Source organism: Phaethon lepturus, unplaced genomic scaffold, assembly GCF_000687285.1.
Source record: "Phaethon lepturus isolate BGI_N335 unplaced genomic scaffold, ASM68728v1 scaffold8182, whole genome shotgun sequence".
Lineage (NCBI taxonomy): Eukaryota > Metazoa > Chordata > Aves > Phaethontiformes > Phaethontidae > Phaethon > Phaethon lepturus.
The window spans coordinates 53793-54369 of NW_010525470.1; positions in this window are offsets into that span (position 1 = coordinate 53793).

The following is a 577-nucleotide window of genomic DNA, read 5'->3' on the forward strand; positions in this document are numbered from 1 at the left end:
GCCACATGAGGATGAGCTCCTCACGCGCCCTGGAGAAACCTGGAGAGGCCCAAACCTTATCCCCCTCCCCGGGCACGGCTGCTGCTCCCCCCAGGGACACCTGGACTCACCTTCTCCCCACAGCAGCCCACTGGGGAAGGAAGTAAAACAGGAACTCACTAACATCAGCTCCAGCATGGCACCCTTCCTCCTCAGGCTCTGGAAAGCCCCCCCAGCACCAGCCCCACAGCGGCACCTCCACGGGGCCCGGGTGGGAGGAAGCCCCAGCAATGCCCCTGCCCGGGTGCCCACGGCCAGGCCACAGTGAACCGCCACACTGCTCCATGGGGGTTTATTCCATCTTGTTTCACAGCACTGCCTCCGTCAGGAAGCCCGCATGCTTTAGCAGCTGTTCACTTTATTCTGTAAATACCCATTAGATAAATAACATTATTTGGTTGTACAGGGTTTTCTAGTAAATTCCCATAATTTGTCCTGATGTAGCACAATTTTCAGTGTGAAATCCCTCTCAGAACACGTTTCCCTTGGGTGTCAGGCATCAGAGTTAATCGGGAGGTAAGGCCTCTGCTGCAGGAAT